This window comes from Ictidomys tridecemlineatus, chromosome 4, assembly GCF_052094955.1.
Source record: "Ictidomys tridecemlineatus isolate mIctTri1 chromosome 4, mIctTri1.hap1, whole genome shotgun sequence".
NCBI classification, from domain to species: Eukaryota; Metazoa; Chordata; class Mammalia; order Rodentia; family Sciuridae; genus Ictidomys; species Ictidomys tridecemlineatus.
In genome coordinates, this window is record NC_135480.1 from 64,261,723 (window position 1) to 64,280,578 (window position 18,856).

The 18,856-nt window shown below is 51.8% G+C and overlaps 1 pseudogene; it reads left to right on the forward strand.

Moving 5' to 3' along the window:
• The first annotated feature begins 17,398 nt into the window (after positions 1-17,398).
• On the forward strand, positions 17,399-18,339 carry LOC101960656 (RNA-binding protein Musashi homolog 2-like; annotated as a pseudogene).
• Positions 18,340-18,856: the final 517 nt, after the last annotated feature.

Below are 18,856 nucleotides of genomic sequence, written 5' to 3' on the forward strand. Positions count from 1 at the left end.
CTCTGTGTTTGCATAATCAATACATGAATGCGTCCATAACGTCAGTCCTCAACTCAACTCTCCCCACCATGGAGTCTTCCTGCCTGCTGCCTCCAGGGTGAGGCTAGTTCTGGAGTCCTGCTCCCCACACACAAGTCCCCACACACTTCCCAGGTGGCCCTGGCACAGAAGAGGGGCTCAGAAAGGAATGTGGAACGCCAGGCAACAGTGGACCCCCAGTGAAACATCACGATGACCCTATCTAAACCCCTGCTGTTCCGGGAGAGGAAGCTGAGGCCCAGAGAGGAAAGAGATGAGAGGATGCGGATCCAAGCACTAAGTTACCATCCCATTAGATGTCCTGACCAAAGAAAGAAGGAGGCCAACAGGACCAAGAGGAGGCCCATGGAGGCCCAAGGTACCCCACTCAAGGCTCAAGTCAGCCACGCTGCCGAGGAGTTCCTGAGGCTACCTCTGGGGCCCAGGAGGGGTGAGCTGGGGGTCAGGGGGCGTTACTGAGGCCTCTGCCTCCCCACAGAGGCCTCTCATTTTCCAGGCCATGGGCCTGCTCCTGACTGCTGGAGGCTGGAGGAAGGCCCCTGTGGGTGTCGTGTGTAAGCCTGAGGTTCAAAGGCTGCCTGCAGCAGGCGCCAGCCCTCAGCTTCCGCCATAAATTTACAACCCCCAAAAAAGGCCTGCCTGCTGGGGCGGGGGAGGGGCTCCATGGCCGGCCAGCAGGCCCTACAGAGTCCACGACTTGTTGGAAAATCTGAGACAAAGTGGTTCATCCATGCTGGGGAAAGGCTGGGCCTGGCTCCGGGAAACGGGGCCTGCCCACAAGGGCCTCACAGGACGACACTGCTCGCACCCCAACCCACCAGGCCACTCCTGTAGACCACAGAGAGGACCCTAAAGTGAATGTGGGAGCAACAGAGGTCTACCAGGACACACCGAGGGGGTGATCAGTGATTTGGGGATTACCCCAGGAGAAAACAGCCCTGGGGAATGCCAGGGCAGCGAGCAGGCCAGGGCCACCTGAGACCTTCTCGGTCTTCCTCAGTTTCCTGCTCTCAGAAGCTGGCACCTACACTGGCCTCTAGTACGAGAGGCAGGACACCCCAGAAACTGCTTTTGAATCCCTGAGGTGGGGGGGGGGGCTGCAGGGTTCCTGACACCAAAAGCCCAGGTTTTGCAGAATGGGAAACTGAAACTGAGGGAGCCAAGCTAAGTGGTGAACTGGGTCTTCATTCAGGGTGGTCCGTGCAGCCGAGTGATCCCCTGTCTGGGTGAGGACATAGCTCCCAGGAGGAGAGCTAACAGGCAGTGCTCACCCAACCTCCCTTGATACCATCTCTGTGCCAAGCCCAGGCCTGACCTGAGGCCCTAGGACTATCAGATGTGCCCAGGGCCTTCCTGGTAGTTTCCTGGTGAGATAGATCCTGGGAGAGACCCCACCAGAATGTTAAATGCAGGCATAGGGACAAAATCAGGTGACCTTAAGGGAAAGTGGGTAAAGGAGACCTGGGCAGGAACCAGTATGTGCAAAGGCCCAGACAGCACACCCAGCAGGGAACAGGTGGGTTCTGCACAGTAAGGTAAAGAGTGGAGTTGGGGGGGGGGGGAAGAGAAGCAGGAAATAAAGCAGAAGAGGCAGGCAAGGCTGGGTTGGCAAGGGCTTTGTGGGCCAAGAGAAGGAGCCAGGCAGTCCCCTGAGCTCAACAGGATTCAAGGCCATCCCTCACCCACACAGCTGGTTGTGGCAGAACCAAACCAACACCCAGGTGCCCAGCTCTCTCACTCACTACAAAGAGCCGTGTGTCCCCCGGCCTGGGATCGTGAGGCACCAAGATCTGCCCAGGCACAGGCTGAGGTCATCCTCCACCCCATGATCTTTTCAAGGTCCCCTTTCTGGGGCCTTGGGAATCTCATCCTTGGCCAGTCCTGCCAGTCTTCTCTAGCCAGAAGTCAGCTCCCTGAAGTCTTTATTTAATTAGGCTCGTTTTCTCCTGGGTTTCAGGCTAAAAACAAAAACAAAACAACAATCTTGACCTCTCCCTCTGATGCTTGGAACTGATTTTCCCACCAGGTAGAAAGCAGCCCCCACACCCATTTCCCCACCGTTATCCGGAACTCCCAGCGTGGGCCAGGCCTGGGGGCCAAAGTGCGGTGGGTCAGGCCTGCCCCACTGCTGCCTGGGGAGGACTGGGGCACAGAGTCCGTATAAATTAATTTAATTGGGCCCTATTATCACTTTGCTCCGGGCCTGCAAGTCTAATCTAGCGTTGAAGTAATTCATTGGGTGTGAAGTGTCCTGGAGCCAAGACTTCCCTCTGCTCACGGAACAAACCTCTCCACACTTGGCCCCGGCCCTGGGCCACTGCAGCCTGGCTCAGCGGAGGGGCCATGCGGGGAGCAGGGCGGGCAGGGGAGGCCTTAAAAATAGCTCTTGCCTTGGCTGCCTCCCCTGGCTTTCCCAGAAGGAAGCCCCAGCCCACGCCCACCCCTCAAACACACGCTCAGCCACACAGACACATGTTGAGGGCGACACTTGGGCCTTCACAGACCCAAAATACAAATGCAAAGGTCCTAGAAGACCTGGGTGAACCCCAGATTACTACAAGATTTGGGGTAAGATTTTTTTTTTCTCCTTTCTGGGCCTCAGTTTGCCTTCCTTGTAAATTTTCCTGGCTTCTCTCTTTAGTATCTGTGAACTACATGACCTTTGGCAAGTTCTCTTAAGACTCAGTTTCCTCCCCAATGAAACAGGGAACCTAATAATGCCTAATGGTGTTGTTGAAAGGGTTCAATGAGTTAATGTGAATAACAGGATGGAACTGCGTCGGGCATACAGTAAGCACTCTGTACATGTTCCCATGTTAGTACTGTGATACTCAGATGGATGGTGGCAGGGAGCCCTCTGTGGAACTGTAATTGTGGAGACCAAGGTGCACATTGTAGTTATAATTTCAGAAAAGCAGGAGGGAGCGGGATGGCGTGGTTCCCACGAAAGTTTTGTCCCAGGATTAGGGCACCTGAGAGCTGAGAGAATGCAAGTTGCCCAGGATGGTGTTGTTATGATTCAATTTGCATAACTTATGGTGCAATTATTCATACCCTGATGCCAAGCTCATTAAGCAATCAGGCACCATGAACCTACTGGTTGAGCCCAAATTTGAAGGGAGACACGGCCTCAGGGGCCCCTCAGGGGTCCTGGCCCAAGGGCAGAAGCAGCACACTCAGGCGTGACTGCGAGTGTGCCCATACACACCAAAGGGGCAGGTGCCACCAGGACTCCTCAGGAGAGTGAGGAACACTGGCCTCCTGAGGTTGGAGAGACTGAGGATTCACTATGGGCCTGGCACCTCCCTTACCAACTAACAGTGGAAGCCTCCAGGCTCTGGACCTGTGCCAGCCCTGGCCATCTAAGGCACAGGCATCCTAAAGACCATTTACAAACCATGCTTCTAATTGTGTGTGTGGATGGTGATGGAACCCAGGGGCACTTTACCTACCACTGAGCTACATCCCAGGTACTCCCTCCTCCTCCTCCTCCTCCTCCTCCTCCTCCTCCTCCTCCTCCTCCTCCCCTCCTCCTCCTCCTCCTCCTCCTCCTCCTCCTCCTCCCCTCCTCCTCCTCCTCCTCCTCCTCCTCCTCCTCCTCCTCCTCCTCCTCCTCCTCCTCTTCTTCTTCTTCTTCTTCTTCTTCTTCTTCTTCTTCTTCTTCTTCTTCTTCTTCTTCTTCTCCTTCTCCTCCTCCTCCTCCTCCTCCTCCTCCTCCTCTTCTTCTTCTTCTTCTTCTCCTTCTCCTCCTCCTCCTCCTCCTCCTCTTCTCCTCCTCCTCCTCCTCCTCTTCTCCTCCTCCTCCTCCTCCTCTTCTCCTCCTCCTCCTCCTCCTCCTCTTCTCCTTCTCCTTCTCCTTCTCCTTCTTTTGAGATAGGGTCTCTCTAAATTGCCCAGGCTGGCCTTGAAATTGTGAGCCTGCCTTAGCCTACTGCCGAGTAGCTGGGATTGGGATTATAGGCATGGGTGGCCAGACTCCTATCGTCAATATCTATTAATGGACAAGGAAAGTAAGAGCTGTCAGGTCCAATCAGGATCTCTCTCTTCTTAACAAGTACAAAAGTAAAACCAAAGCCCTCTGCCTGCTGATATCTGTTCCCTGACTCAGGGATGGTAGGAAACAGGTCTGATCTTTTTGGATGAAACTGGGGAAAATAGAAAGAACCCTGGGTTGGGAGTTAGGAGATTTAGGAGTGCCTTTGCCTCTTGGACTCTCAATCTCCCCCTCAAAGCAATGGGAGAGATCCTCCCTCCTGCTGGGCTGCTGTGCAAATTGGGGGAGGGGGCACTAGCTTACAAACCCCATGTGGGGCTTGGCACAGCATGTGAACTCAGCCCTAGGAGTGCCAAGCCAGGAGAATGCTCAATCAACCCCTTACCTCTGCAAGAAGAGGCTTCATAGAAATCAACCCCCTGCCCTCCACTTGTAACCCAAAGGAGACTCTCCCACAGGGTTGGGCAGTGGGAAATCAGGATCCCAGCCTCGTTACCCAAGATGGACTCTTCCTCATTCTGGAGCCAGTAGCCGACTGAGCAGTCGGAGCTGGGGGAATGACTCTGCTCCCTGTTTCTTCTTTTTCCTCAGCACCCAGGACTCAGCAGAATCCAGGCCAAAAGGTTCAGACAACATTCACATAGGGTTCTGTGGCAGAAAAACCTCCAACACACCTGCAAGTTCAGACCTGAGATTACCTGACCAGGCCTGGGCTGGGGACGTGGAAAAGTGGTGGCTTAAACCTTGATTCAGAGGGTCTCCTCATCTTGCTCTTGCCCTCCATCCTGAGTTCTACATCCAGGTTCCCACCACCCGGCTGGATATCACGGTGCAACTCACTGCTGCTCTGTGAGCCCCACGGACTCATCTTTAAAATGGGTTAACACACTGTTCCTGCTCGCAGAGCTGTGAGAACCACCGCAGTGTACACAGCAGAGCTCTTGGTGGACAGTGACGGATGGCTGGGGAGTTGGGTGTTGGTTTGGCTTTATTGTTTGGCCTGTTTGATCCAGGATCCTGGGAATCACACATCCCAGCTCTGGCTCACCTTTCTTTCCCCTAAAACATGTTACATCACCCCCTGGCCCTCAGCCAGGACCGGGGCTGTGTCCCTGGCGGGGATGGGGCCTGGGACGCCAAGCAAGGATGGTTCTGATGCTGTGAAGTTCCCGCAGGAGGCCCAAGAGCTCCCCCACCTCCAGATTGTGTTCCTGGAGGCAGCCTCTGCAATGGCCCTCCAAGCGCCCTTGGTGGCTCCCTGGACCAGTCCCCTCCACTGGCCCCTCAACCTCCTGTGCACAGTGCTGGACTGCTGAGTTATTTGCAGCACCCTTCAGACACTGGTCCCCAACTGCCTCATGGTTCCCCAATGTAAAGCAGGTGCCAAGGAAGGAGAGGACACCTTGAACTTTCCAGCACTGTGAACCGAAGAAATTTCTGCTCATTGTAAATTACCTAGTCTAAATGGATGGAGCTGGAGGATGTAACACTAAGTGAAATTAGCCAGTCCCAGAAAACCAAATGCCGAATGGTTTCTCTGATTTAAGGATGCTGATCCATAATATGCTGCGGGGGGAGTGGGGAGGATGGGAGGATTAAATGAACTCTAGATAGGGCAAAGGGGAAAAGGGGAGGGAGGGGAAAGGAGGGGGCAGAGGGTAGGAAAGACGGTGGAATGTGATGGTCATCATTACCCTAAGTATATGTATGAAGACACGAATGGTGTGACTCTACTTTGTGTACAACCAGAGACATGGAAAATTGTGTTTTATATGTGTAATGTAAATTGTAACGCATTCTGTTGTCATATATAACAAATTAAAATTAAAAAAACAGACTAAAAAAAGAATAAAGTCTGTATCTATAGATCTAATAAAAAAATAAAATAAATCACCTTCTGTTACAGTGACGCGAAACGGACCAAGACACCATGTACGGGTGGTGCCACATACCTCACATGTGCTGGGCTTTCCTCGTCCCTCTTCAGGAATGACGTGCTAGAAGTACCTTGGCCTCAGCTGTTAGTCCCTTGGTGGGTGGGGGGCGTTTAGCTCTGCTGAGGAAAATTGCCTTGCCCAAGATCACTCTTCATCTAGGGACCAGGAGACTTGTGGACAGGGGCAGCCCAGACTTCTCACCCCAAATTGAAACAACTCTGAGTCTCATCCCAGTTCCAGAGCCCCCCATGGGGCCAGCGGAGGCCTCCATGAGATCACACCTCAGCTCAGGTTCTCCCCCGGCTCTGTCCTACTTGCTCCCCTTCCCTTTTAGAGTAGACAACTCCAGGAGCACTCTGGACACTACCTGCGTCCCAATCTCCATTGCAGAGGCAGCTGCCTGTGACCGAGGCTGCGTGAGGAGTGGTAGGTGCTGGTCCCCACTTACAGTTATCCACTTAGTGTTTCTTTGGCTCCCCGACTAGATTCCAAGCTCCAGGAGGCAAGGACCATGTTTTCTTTTTTATCACTGTAGCACTAGGCCTGGTATACATCCATGTTTAATAAATATGGGTGGCAGAAAGGGCAGAAGTTCAGGTGACCTTAGTGGGGGAGGGGCAGCTGAGAGCACACAGGTGGTTTCAGGGTCAAGGAAAACAGGACCAAAGAATTAAGGTTTAGATTAAGCCAATGTGAGGGAAGAGACAGGCCAGCAGCGGTGGCCATGCAGTGGGGTTGGGGGGGTGGGTAAGCAGGAAGACATATTCTTCCAGGAAAGAATATGTCTTTTCAGCTCAAAGAAGCTGAAAGAAGGCTGGGTGTGAAGCCCACCGAAGCATAGATGAGGCAAAGAGGTGGGCCCAGCTGGACACTGACCGGCAGAGTATGGTTTTCACCTGAGGGCAATGGGGAGACTGGAAGAGTTTACAAAGTAGAGAGAAGACACAGTGAGGTGTGCATTTTGGAAAGACATTTCTCTGCCACATGGAGGACCGGAGACCAGTCAGGCAACAGTCATGACCTAGGTGACGTGGATGGTGTGATGGAGAGGGGCACGTGGCAGGGGCCTACTGGGGGCAGTATCTTCAGACTTTACTTCCTGCTTGTTGGTCTTAGGGTGAGAGAGAGGAGGGAGGAGTCAGGAAGGATGCCTAGATTTTAGGCCAGGCCCTAGGATGGGGTCTTTTACTGCCCCAGGGAAACCTTGAATAGAAGCAGGTGGAGAGGGGCCCGGGGCACAGGTAAAGTGTTCAGGTTTGAGGAGCAAAGCGTTTCGAGGGATAAAGTCCAGACATCTGTGAAACCAACAAACAAATATTCAGGCTGGGACAGAAATGTGAGAGCAACTTAGAGACGGATGGTGAGTCTCAGAGGGAAGGGCCCTACAGAGGCTGCTCTGCAGTTCCACATAGTCTATACCTGGCACAGAGACCATGCTGGGTCAGTGTGGTTGGGTGGGCGGAGGGATGACTGGATAGGTAAGTGGATGGGTGGGCGGGTGGATGGATAGAGACAGATAGATGTATTCCTACCTTCAGGCTCCCCAAGGGTGAAGGTTGGACCCTTTCTTTATGCTCACAACCTGTCCTGGGCCTCAAACACAGCCACTACACAGGATGCCACTGTAGCCACTACCCTCACTGTGAGGAGGAGGATGGAGAGAGTGAGGAGGAAATGGGAGGAACAGGGAATAGACACTGCCCTCCACTAACGGGCAGGGAGCTGAGGTACCATTTTCCAGAATGGTGTGGCCGCGGCCGGCTCGCAGCCTAGCACTGCCAAGAGCCTCTTCATCCCTACAAGTACCTCTAAGGATCGCCAGGCCACACAGAGGCCTGCAGGAAATCACCCACTTGCCCAAATTCATACCCTCAGTCAGGACTAGGTATTAAAATAAATGGGTGTGGGGGCTGGTGTTGTGGCTCAGTGGTAGCGCGCTCGCCTAGCAAGCATGAGGCCCTGGGTTCGATCCTCAGTACCACATACAATCAAATAAAGGTATTGTGTCCACTACAACTAAAAAAAAATGGGTTTGGAGTTTTAAGCGTTGACTTCACATTTCCAGCTGGGGCTCCAGTCACTGAGCACTCACAGGTGGTCTGGCCTCTCCCCCTGTGGGTCCCGCTTTCCTCATTGACCAGATGAAGATGGAGATGCCAGCCCTCTGGAGCATGGAGGCGCTGGGCACGCTGCAGCACAGGCTGGGTGACCTGCAGAGCATTGCAGACGCTTTCTATTTCTGTGGGTGGATTGCAGGCCCTGCCCCCAGCCGCCCCCCCCCCCCCCCCCGCAGGCTCTGGCTGATGTCAGTGGGTCTGTGGGCCAAGCAGGCTTGCTTGGGGCAAGAGATCAGCTGAGACAGAGGTTTGTGAGATGAGGCCATGAGAAGCAGCTCAGAGCTATGGCAACTTAATGGGCTCTTCCTCCACCTTCCTGGGGAGGGGGGTTTAAGCTGAGGAGACAGAACAGAACAGGGAGGCAGTTTTATGCTGAGCATCTGTCTATGTTCTAGTCCAGCCCATATTCCCGATTCTCAGGGGCAGTGGGAAGACCCATTAAACCACAGCTGGGGCATTTGAAACCAGGGGGGACAGGGCTTTGGCCCATGGAACCCAGTTGGCTGGTGGCAGAGCTGAGGCCCAAAGTTTGCACAACAGGGAGAATAACTCAGGCCCTTTCTTTTCTTTCCTTCTCTCTGTTTCTGTCTCTGTGTCTTCAGCCTTCCTTCCTGGCCTGTCAGGGAGCTAGCTCAGACACAGAGAGGAGTCACAGGAGCCCCTGCCCTCAGGAACTCCGGGTCTAATGGGGAAACAAACACAGAACTAGTCAATGACAACACGGAACCTGTGCGACAGCAATCCACAAGGACCAGGGGAGCTCAGAGGGAGGCCCCCTCCAGGCTCAGGTGCAAAACAGCTTCCTGGAGAGGCTGAGCCTGCAGAAGGGGGCCCCTGGGGCTGTATTCCCACTGGGCAGGGAGCAGAGGTATGAGGGTCACGCACCAGGGCAAGGCACAGGAACCCACCGAGGGGACACTCCATGCTGATTCCGCCTCCCCACCAAAATCCAGAGTCCTTGTTCCTCTCCTCAGACTTGCTTTGCCTACCCTCGATAGTGGGGGGTTAGAGGGGGAACCACATGCCCACAAGCTGTGAGGAAAGCAGGACTCTGCCATCAGGCCCCGGGGCACATTCTCTCTGGCCCAGTAGCCATCTGCACGTAGGACCAGCACAGCCATCTGCTCGGTAGGACCAGCACAGGACATCAAGATGGGAGGTCACCTCATCTAGTCCCTGGCCCCCAGTACCACTTCAGTCATTCAACAAACAGTGATGGGCCCCTATTATGAATGAGTTATTCCCACTATTATAGTCATTTCAAGAAAAATAATAAGTAAACAAGCTTTCTCTGTACACAAGGGGGGGCTACTTGGGAATGAATGTAGTTCTGAAAAGCTACCTTCGAGGATAGATTCCCCTCCTGAGTGACTTGGCAATTTGGGGTCTCAGCTGCTCAGTGGGGATGGTGACACCTGTGCCATAGAGTGACCATGAGGGCTGGTGGAAGAGGTCCTTACATGGAGCAGAAGCACAGAGTGTGTCCCCTATGCTGAAAAGGGACGAGTGCCCTCCACTGGGCAGGGGAGGGCTGAGGCGGGGCGTGGGGAAGAGCAGGAGGCTGGGCAGAGAGGCCTGGGGCATGCTGGGACTCGCCTGGTTTCCCACTTGGGGTTGGGATGAGGCTTTACCCTCCGTCTCTGGCGGTGAATTGGTGGCACTGTCCCAGGGGCTGGTCTGACTTTTCTCACCAGGAAACCAGAGAGACCCACACAGGGCAGTAGTGACCAGAGGCCTTCATCTAGAACTGGGCAGTGGGGAGAAGAGGTCCCCCATCCTAAGACTGATGACCCAGGAAGAGCTACCTTCACAAAGTGGTGGACCCCTGGCTGCATCAAGGAGAAGCCCTGACCAGGACCCCACACGAGCCTCTGGGGAAGCCTTCCAGAGAGAGGATGACCTCACCAAGTGGTGTCACAGGGCTGGTGAGTGGGTGGCTGCCGTGTTAGGTATTGCCACCAAGCAGACACCCCTCCCTTCCCCAGCCACCACCTCTATGCCAAACATTACCCCACGCAGGGAGGTTGCAGCTAGAGGGAGTGGGGGTAGACTCAAGGTAGACTCCAGCACTGTCTGGATGGATTCAGACCAGGAAAGCTTCTGCACTCTCCCTCTGAGGGATGAGGATGGAGCTGCCATTGCACTAGTATTCGCCAAAGGGCTTCCTACAGGATCTGAGCAGCAGTCTTGGAAGAACAGGAGGCAGTGGCTTTGCATGGTCACTGAGTAAGTCTAGGAATGAGGAGTCCTGGGCTCTGGGCCTGGTTTGTCTTGGGTCCTGGGCACACACAGTCCTCCTCTGGGTCTGTTTTTCCTTCAGATCATGAGTGGCTGGGCTTTGACCCCCTCTATCTCTGACTTCTGTGTGGCTTTAGGTCTGGGCACAGGATATAGAGCGCCTGGGGGTACCTGTGGTACCTAGAGGGGCAGGAGTGGGCCAGGATCACTCAGCACGCAGAGAGTCCTCCTGTTCTTTACGCTGTGACCCAGAAGCCTGGCACTACTGCTGCAGACCTCTCATTAGCATGACCCCATCAATAAATATTTGCAGCTCGTTACCACACCCTGCCTGGCTTCTGTGGACAGCCCTGCCGTGGCTTACCTCCGACTGCTTGGCATCCTGTCTGCCAGCCACAGGGCTCCTCAGAAAGTCTTGGTATTTGGGCCCAGCCTGATCCCAGACCCTGAGTTTCCGGTCCGCCTGGGCCTTGCCTCTCCTAGATCACACGGTCAGCCTCTTCACTGGCCTCCAGCCACTGGTCCCTGCCTCATGGCTGCCACAGAAACACCATTGTGTTCAAATCTGTCCAGCCCCTGCCTGACTCCAGAACAGCTTGGGCTCCCCATGCTCCCAGGCAGAGAGGGAACCTCTCTTCTTCTTCTTCTCCTCCTCCTTCTTCTTATTCTTTTTGATGTTTATTTTTTAGTTGTAGTTGGACACAATACCTTTATTTATTTTAATGTGGTGCTGAGGATCCAACCCAGCTCCTCGCACGTCCTAGGTGAGTGCTCTGCTGCTGAGCCACAACCCCAGCCTGCCCCCCCTCCACCCAGTGAGAACCTTATTTCTTGAGGCCTTCTGTCCCAGGTCCCCAGATAGCTTTCTGAGAGCCCCACACTATCCTTGGTCAGACCCTGTGGGAGACCTGGTCCCCACTGTCCTGTAGCCTGAGAGTGGCCTACCCAGCCAAGCCAGTGCCTTCAGTGGCAGTCTGTGGCCTTGCTGTGCCAGGTCACCTGTGAGCCAGCTTCCACCGCTCACTTCCATGTGACCACAGGTGAGCCACCCCCCTCTCTGGGCTTCAGTCTCTTCAACAAAACAAGGATAATAGTTCCAGCTGGACCTTGATGTGAAAGGCTGCATGTGAGAGCATCTGGCACAAAATCTAGCCCAGGACAGGGGACACTCTTCTTGGTCATGATCATCCCAGACTGTGCCCATCAATCACTCATCAAAAAAGGCTGCCCCTGAGCTCCAGTGCAGGGCCAAGGCCTGGACCAGGGGACAGTAGTAAATCAGAGGCACTCTCAGCAATCAGCAGAGGAGACAAGTGCAGGAAGCTCAGGCACACTGTGCGCTCATGGTTGTGGGAATCCAGGAGGGACACCTAAGCCCCCATCTCAGAGGTACCCACTGAGGCATTGAGGACAGGTCAGAGTTTGACAGTAGGCCAGCACAGGGAGAAGAAGCAGGGGAGAGGCTGAGGCCAAGGACCTGGTGGACTGAGTGGCCAGGGATGCAGGGCAGATTTGCATGCTCAACCCTGTAAGAAGAGGGGGACATTGTCACTGGCTGAGTAGCCCTGGGGGATGGGAAGCAGGGAAGGGTTTCAGGGGGGAGGGTGGTTGTTGAATTTGTGTGTGAAAAATCCCTGGGCTAGGTGGGGAGGGGCAGAGGCAGGTGTAAAAAAAGACCTGCTAGCTGGTCCTGTGGGGAGGCTGGAGCAGTGGTCCAGGCCTGCAGACAGCACAGCTGAGTGGGAAACAACCCGGGGGTGGCAGGAAGGCAGTGAACTGGTGAGGGTTTCAGGAGGGGGAAGGGACAGATGACCTCCCACATCTGGCAACTGGAAATCCCTCTGGGCTACTAGCCTGCCCAGGGACTCAACCCATCACGCACTAGGCCTTAGTTTCCCCACCTGTGGAACAAGAGCCCTGGAGACCCTCCCTGCTTACATGACACACCTGTGGTTCTATGAAGCAAGTGGCCTTCCCCAACCTCATCCCAGCCCTTCTCTCAGTCTCCGCACTGAGGAAAGGACCCTGGTGCCCACCAAGCAGGATGAGGAGGCCAGCCTACCCAGGTGAGGACAGGTAGCCCCGCCTTGCAGGCTGAATGCACAGAGCTGCAGCGCCACCTACTGTCCACCTGGAAGAGGGACCAGTCCCAGGAGCCTGGATCTGACTTAAGTCCCAATAGACTGAAACATAGCAAGGGGTTCCTAGATGGGCCCATTACCCCCTGAGCTCCCCCAGGCCTTTCCAGGCCATTTACTAGACTCAGGATATTTTCTTCTCAAACGGAGTCTGACCACATCACCTTTGTTCAGAAACATCTCATGGCTCCTCATTGCCTTTGTATTCCACACTCACCACTCAGCCAGGCGTTCAAGGTCTTCCCACCAGAACCTGACCTAGGCAGCCTCATTTCCTGCTCAGCAAATATTCAGCTGTCCCCTAAATACTTCATATTTCTCCACCCTGATGGCTGTGCAGATGTTTTTGCCTCTGCTGGAAATACCCTTCTGTCTTCTTGGCTTAGGAAACTCCTACACAACCATCAAAGACCAATGCAGATGTCACTCCCTCCATGAGGTTTCCTTAACAGACATTGCTCCCCAAGTTCTCCACAAAGCACAGAGCCTGCCCCGAAGTAGAGGTTCTATTGATCCACCACCCCTGTGTTTTCCTCTGTCTCTGCATAGGCCAGCAATGTTTGTGTACCTACCTCTTCCTCTCCCAAGGCTTGAACTCCTCAAGGAAAGGGACAATTTTTTCTCTGTTTCCAGACCTATGTTTCCAAGCATAGGGTCTGGTGTTGAGCAAAACAGTATTTATTAAGCATCTACTATGTGCCATTGGACTAGCTGCTTTCCTGTGCTTAATTAACCTCATTATGGTGAATCAGTTCACCTGTGTTGAACACAGGGTCCTTTACCATTTTGCTCCTGCCATGAGCTTGCTGCATGACCATGGACTCTCATCTGAGCAAAGAGAAGGGTGCAACATCACCACTGGTATGGCTTCTTCAGATGGGATCCACCCAAATCCTGGGGCTCTGCTCACATGTCTCATCCTGTTGCTCCTAGGATGCCTGCCTCCCATGCCCTGGTGTCTTCCACAGCTGTGCCAAGCCAGGCCCTTGACAGTCTGTCTTAGATCTGCAGCTGGAACTAGTCTTCCAGGTATCTCTGCCTCCTAAAGAAACCAAGGCCCAATCCAATTACATCACAAGCTCCTCTGGAGGACAGGCCTCAGTCTGGTCTCTAGAGGCCTGTACAAGGCAATACTCCTGTGTCCCTATCAGGGTGACTCAGAGGGAAACCAGACTCCCAGGCCAGAGGGAGGAGTGTCACCACCTGGAAATGAGCACTGCTATCCTACAGTGCTCAGGGCTCCACTGGAAACTGAATGACCAAAGGTAGCATCGGGAACTTTAGAGCCTACCCTCTTGTTGTCCAGGGTACACAGAGGTCCCCTGACTTGTTTGAAGTCACTTAGAAAGTCCACAGCAGGAACCCAGGTCTTCCAATCTTTCTGTTCCTGCACTCTGTTATTTTGGTCAGAAAACTTTGGAGACGTTTCAGGAGACACTCAAAGGGTCCTAGTTTGGTTTCCAGGCTGAGCAGCTCTAGTGGAAGAAAAGCCCACTCACTGGGCACACCCCATACACCAGGCACATGGAATCCTTCAAGGGAGGGATCATGATCCCCATTTTATATGAGAAGAAACTTTCAGTGAATGAATGACATTCTCAAGTCACAAGTCTTCCCTAGAGGTAGAATTCTCCTGTGGTCTTAGCCACTGTGACCCTAAAGGCTGATGATTGTATAATACCAGACAGCAAACAATCAAATACAAGCTTTGCCTTCTGAAACCTTTGAGGGAGGAGGAAAGGCTTCCTGAGGTGGGGGGAGGGGATGCTGAAAGAAGAATCAAAGCTGGACAGTTAGGGAGGAAGGAATTTCCAGGAGGGACACATTGTGAGAAAAGGGAGCATTTAATCCTTTGTTTCCTACTGGGAAAGGCCCTCCTTCCATTCATTGTCTCATTCCTGATCCCATCTCACTCTGTCACCACTAAGGTCCTATCCATTCTACCTCTGAAATTCTCTTTCATTCAGCCCCTCTTCTCTATTCTCACCACTTATATACCCTGGCCCAGGCACCATGACCTTCGCTTTCAGACTCCTCACCCATGTTCCAAAGACCTCTCCAGTCCACCTCCCACACCACGCTGGAATGGGCTTCCTTGAAAGCAAAGAATCTGGTGTGTCCCACAGCTTGCCAGGACCCGTCCAGCACAGTAGTACAAGACCCTGCTTGGGACCCACCCTTGCCACTTTCTCCATCCCCATCTGGTGACACTTCATCTTTAACTCAATGTTTCAGTGGCACAAAATAGTTGTAATTTCCCCCAAATGTCACCCTCCCGACATGCCTATCCTGTTCCTTCTGTCCTTCATATTCTTTCATCTTTCCGAACTTATCTTAACCTTCTTCAAAAGCCTTCCTTTCCACCAGGGTAGCGTACCGAGCCCTTCTCTAGACACCCACCGCTGATCTGTGTGGGTCCCTGGCCCCGCCCCCGGCCCGCGCAGGGGGGACGCTGACTCTCCTGCTTGTAGGGTTCTGCGCGGGCGAAGGTGGGTGGGGGCCAGAAAGCGCACTGGAAAGTCATTTTTCTCTGCTTCCTTCGGGCCCAGGGAATATTTATGGGCTGCTGGAGGGAAGGCAGGGGCCTCAGCTGCCCAGCGGGCGGGAAGCGCCGCGCACTCGGCTCCCCTACAGTCCCCGGCGGGAGGTCGGCGCGTGCGGAGGAAAGCGGCCCCAGCCCCCAGCTTTGGGGCCTGTCCGCAGCCGATTAGAAAGCGACCGCAGCCTGGAAGCCAAGAGCCCCCAGCTGTTTCCTCCAACCGCGCTGGCGGGCCTATGGAGGTGGAAAAGAGCTTGGGAAGGAGACAGGTGTGGCGCTCGCCTGAGCAGCCCTCCGGCAGCTGGGGGCGCCTCTCCTTCAGAACTGCGCGCACGGCCCACTCCACAGGTGGGAAACTGAGGTGGTGCCGAGGCCAGATCTAGGAAGAGCGGTGCTAACTCCAGGGTACCCTCTGTTCACTGTGCCTCTAGGCACCAGTGGAGCTCGCTTATAGAGGAACACAAGAATCACAGGACAGTTGTTTAAAATGCAGATTCCCGGGCCCATCTCCCAGAAACCGGGAAGATCTGGAGTGAGACCTAACAATCAGCATTTTAAAACAAGCAGACAAAGTCACACATTGTGAAGCATTGGTGAAAAGACTGGAATGGGACGTCTCCCTTCAAAGGATGCCCTGGATAAAATAAAGGTGGACGGGGTGGGTCAGAGAGCCTGGACTTGGAAGGACAGAAGGAACAGAGCAAGCACAGGCCCAGAGGGCGACATTTGGGGAAATTCCACTTAGAAGGGATGGATTTGAATCCGAAGACAAACACTTTGCAGCGGAGTGGTTAACCTCTCTGTTTTTATTTTCTCTTGGTGAAAATGGAGATTACATTTGGCCTACCAGGTTGTATAATATAAGCGATCTGTGTAAAAGGGCTTAGCAAACTTCATCACCACCATGTTATTATTCACTGTGATTATGTAAGATTTTAGGCTCAGAGGGTGGAGGTGGTGAGCTCAGATGCCTGTCCTAACATTCACCCTGATTGGGATGAGATGCTCCTTCCTTGAACCACACATGGCTCCACTTCTGTTCCCAAGTATGTACTGCTTTCCTATGCCTAGGCTGACTTCTTTAAAGAACCTGTGCCACTTTTTTACCAGAAGGTGAGCTTCTCCTTTGGGGGGTGCCTCAAAGTCAGCAATAATATCACAGAACTGGATGGTGGTAACAGACCTGAGTTCAAATCTTAGTTCTGTCACTTACTAGCTGTGGTCTCTTGTTCTTGATCAAGCTCTCTGAGCCTCTATACCCCTAAAGTGTAAGGCCTAAATGGAATCATGTCTATAAGGTACTGTAATGTTGGTAACTCATTTGGTCCAAATTGGGTCAAACAAGACACACTCGGAGACTGAGGAGGGCATCACAAGGGTTGGCTTTTGACCTGGGCTTTTGGAGCCATGAAAGTTTGTAACAAGTAAAGAACTGGTGGCAAAGGGTCCTTCCAAGTCCTCTTTCACATTATGTTTACACTCTGTTTATAAGTTGCAGCAGAGAATTCCTGCTCTGAAATATGTTGTTGCTATTCATTTAGAATTGAAATAGGATAAAGACAGCAATTTGAACTTGCACTGTGGTCTTTCCTGAAACCAACTAAAATAACAGTAAGGGGATTTATCAAAATATTGGAAACCAGACACAGCCAACAAAGAATGAGTATAACTGAGTCCTAAGCAGGCAATAAAGGAAATTGAAAAGCAGCCCAGTTTACACTGTGAAACTCCCACATGTTCAGGCATTTGCTGTACCAGGTACTCCTGAAATTGGATGGATTGGGGAGGCTAAAAACAGGAAGATTGCTTGGAAATCTATTTAAGAATCAGACTCCCAGGTATTTTCCCCCACCTCTCTGCAGAATGCTAATATTTCCTGTAGCAGACATACAATATGATCCAGGCAGGAGACAGAAGGAGCTTTTCTCTGGACTAGCCCAAGAGACATGGAATGTCTCAATCAGATCTTTGTAGACAGCCCCAGTCATGTTTGCAGGGTATCAAATTTGTGATCTAGTATCCTCATTCTTAAATACAAGCAGACAGCAAAGCATGAGTGATGATTTGAGGAAAACCTTTAATAAGAAAGAGATTAAAACAAATAGCAGGAAGAAATTAAAAAATTAGAAAAGAGTAACTTTGCAAAATCCAGAAATATTAAAAAAGAAAACTATAATTAATATCCAAAGAAATAAGATATTATACCTATGAACAAGATTAGGATGCTACAAAAAAAGAATTACTGGGAATTAAATGTACAATAACAAAATTTGAAAAGTTACAAATAATGGTTTTGGGGGCAGAGAACAGAGATCTCAGGGCTGAAATCCAGCTGCTGCTCCACTTGCTGTGGGGCCCAGTGTTTCCAGTGGGGAGGTGGGAGGTGGGGCTCAAATATGGAGGCAAGTGGGAGCCAAGGTACCTCAGACAGTGCCAACAATTCCCAGCATGACTCTGGTAAAATGTTTATGGGTGGACTGAGCTGGCAGACCTCACCAGAAGGGTCAGAGACTATTTAAAAAATTTTGGAGAAATTAGAGAATGTCTGGTCATGAGAGACCCTACTACGAAATGCTCCAGAGGCTTTGGTTTTGACAAGTTTGCAGACCCAAGAAGTATAGATAAAGGGTTAGGTCAGCCACACCATGAGTTATGTTTCAAGATGATTGACTCCAAGGTTGCATTTCTTCTTCCAGCACAATCCAAGATGTTCACAAAAACAAATATTTGTAGGTGGATTATCTGGTAATACATTAGTGGAAGATGTAAAGCAATATTTTGAGCAGTTTGGCAAATTGGAAGATATTTGATAAAATCACTAATAGGCACAGAGGGTTTGGTTTCATCACTTTTGAGAATGAAGATGTTGTGGAGAAAGTCTGAGATCATTTTCAGGAAATCAATAATTTAATAAATTTAATAAATTATTGATTCCTTGAAATCAATAATTTTAAAAAAAAGGTAGAACAGGGGCTGGGGATATGGCTCAAGCGGTAGCGCGCTCGCCTGGCATGCGTGTGGCTTGGGTTTGATCCTCAGCACCACATACAAACAAAGATGTTGTGTTTGCCGAAAATTAAAAAAAAAAATATTGAAAATTCCCCCCCACCCTTCTCTCTCTCACTCTCTCTTAAAAAAAAAAAAGGTAGAACATAAGAAAGCTCAGCCAAAGGAAGCCACATTCTCACATGGATGTGTTCATGCTTGGCATGAGAATGCTGGGCTACCCCAACTTTATAATAACCTATGGCCAAGGCTACCTGGATTCACTCCTAGCTACAGCTATTAGTTTCCAGACTATTTGCTGATTTTACAAGGTATAATTTTTATCAACTAACACTTAAGTGAGGTGTAGCAAATTGGGGTTTGGCACCATGCAGTCTGGGCTGGGAGCACTCCTGCTACTGCCAGTGCCCACTGAAACTCTGTTCCCACTGCCTGTTTGAATGAATATTCTTTTTCTCATATTTATTCTTGGAAAATACCTTATTCCTTCACTTCATGTTTTTTCTAAACTTATTTTCCAGTTCCCTTCCATTTAGCCACCAGTATGCATTGTGACTAACATCACTCTCAAATTCCCAAAATGTAATGGGGCCAAGGGAACTTCTCACAAACGTCATAGAGACTCCTGCTGGGTTGGGGGTGGGCGATCTAGGAAGAAGGTGTAAAATTGTCAAAATGATCAAACAGGTTTGTTGGGGCACTTCATGGGGTGAGCTTTTAAGTGCTGGTAGCCCAGAAGGTTGTGGCTGTGTGACGTGGAGCATCTATGTTCTCTCATGAGCACACACAGGACTCCTCTACAAAAGCATGTGAGAAATGTAAACTTGAGGAGCAACTGTGAAACATTA